Source organism: Plectropomus leopardus, unplaced genomic scaffold (assembly GCF_008729295.1).
Source record: "Plectropomus leopardus isolate mb unplaced genomic scaffold, YSFRI_Pleo_2.0 unplaced_scaffold13936, whole genome shotgun sequence".
Taxonomy (NCBI): domain Eukaryota; kingdom Metazoa; phylum Chordata; class Actinopteri; order Perciformes; family Serranidae; genus Plectropomus; species Plectropomus leopardus.
Genome location: NW_024614876.1, coordinates 1 through 1917, shown reverse-complemented (window position 1 = coordinate 1917; position 1917 = coordinate 1). Strand labels below are relative to the sequence as shown.

At 46.6% G+C, this 1917-nt stretch overlaps 1 pseudogene; it reads left to right on the top strand.

The window, feature by feature from the left end:
• Window positions 1-8: 8 nt before the first annotated feature.
• On the top strand, window positions 9-1187 carry LOC121964080 (annotated as a pseudogene).
• The last annotated feature ends 730 nt before the right edge of the window (window positions 1188-1917 follow it).

Genomic DNA, 1917 nt, shown 5'->3' with positions numbered 1-1917 from the left:
CAAGATCCATGGTGCTGAGGAATGGGAAGGTCAAGGACAAGTTTTGGTTCCACATAGCAGACACAGCCATACCAACCATCTCAGAGAAGCCAGTCAAAAGCTTGGGCAAGGTTTTTGACAGCTCTCTTCGAGACACAACATCCATCCAGATGGCCTGCACTGAGTTAGACAGCTGTCTGAGAGCAGTGGACAAGTCCGGCCTACCTGGAAAATTCAAAGCCTGGGTGTACCGGCATGGCATCCTTCCCAGAATCCTGTTTGCCGCTCCTCATATATGCAGTCCCAATCTCAGCAGTTGAGAGGTGCCTGCTGGACCAGGAGGAGGTGAGAGCAGAGGTGAGGAGACCAGGATATGCAGGGCGGTGGGCATGAAGCAGCAGGTTGCTTGGACAAGAAAGGAGAATGCGGTCAAGAAAAAGATGACCCGGGCTGAACTCTGGAAAGCAGTGCTCAGCATATCCGATTTCTTGTCCAGGCAGTGTATGACATGCTTCCAAGCCCAGCAAATGTGCTCAGGTGGGGCAACGCTGATACAACAGCACGCCCCTTGTACTCCAAGCGAGGTACCTTGGAGCACATCCTCACCTGCTGTACAAAGGCTCTTGGAGAAGGACAGTACCAATAGAGACACGACCAGGTCCTGAAGGCTATCGCTGAAGCCATCAGCACAGGAGTGGAGTGGGTGAAGCGGATCCAACCTTCCAAGAAAGTCATTGCCTTCGTCAGAGCTGGGGAGCAGCCAAATCCTGCAAAGAGAACATCGGCAGGCATCCTGACCTTTGCAAGGTACTGGAAGCTCCTGGTGGACCTAGGGCAGCAGCTTAGATTCCACAGCCACATTACAGCCACCACCGTGCGTACAGACATTCTGGTTTCTGAGTTCACCAAGCAGGTGGTGCTGATGGAGCTGACAGTCCCATGGAAAGATCATTTGGAATAGGCTATGGAAATAAAGATCTCAAAGTATGTAAGTATGCAGGACTGGTCAGTGACTGCAAGCAGGCGTATGGATTGCAAAGTACCTCCCTATGGAGGTTGGATGCAGGGGATTTGCAGCCTGGTCTTGTAGGCCTTAGCCTATAAACAGTTGGGCATCAAGGGAGAGAGATTGAGGAGAGCCATGCTCAGTACGACCGAAGCTGCAGAAAGAGCCTCTGGATGGCTATGGCTGAAAAGAGGAAAGCCATGTAGTCATAAGTAGCAAGCCACCTGGACACAAGCAGGGGTCTGACCAGCCCCAGCTGGGTCGCCTGGAGGAGGGTTTATAATGTTACAAGACCTGAAATACCCGATGATTCCAGGAGCATCACTGAGGATGTGTCCAGATCGGCATCAGTGAATGTGTGTATTCAACATTTGAGAACTATGACATTGTGGAACCCTGTCATAGTTACATCCTGTAAGATAAAGATTCTAGAAACCTCACATTCCAGAAGACCAACATTCTAGTACATCACATTCTAGAGCCTAGCATTCTAGAACTCAAAGATTCTAGAGCCCCAACGTTCTAGAACCCCCTATACTAAAATCTGACAGTCTAACCTAATCCTAACTCCAATATCCTAGAACAAACGAACACTCATAACTTAATGTAACGGTTATATTTCTAAGAAAAAAAACAACTAACATTCTAGTAAATTAACAATATAGAACTCTAATATTCTATAACACCAGCATTCTAGAACCCTACCATTGTAGAACATACACATTAGAACCCTTCCATTTTACAAAACGACAATCTCAAACCCAAAAATCCTACCTAACAAACAAATACTTGCTTCCACAATTGTGCTTTAACATTTGAGAACTATGCCATTCTAGAACCGTAACATTCTAGAATGTCAAGATTCTAGAACCCTAACATTCTTGAACACTAACATTGTAGTGGTTGAGTTGTAGTGGTTTTATACTTAAAAT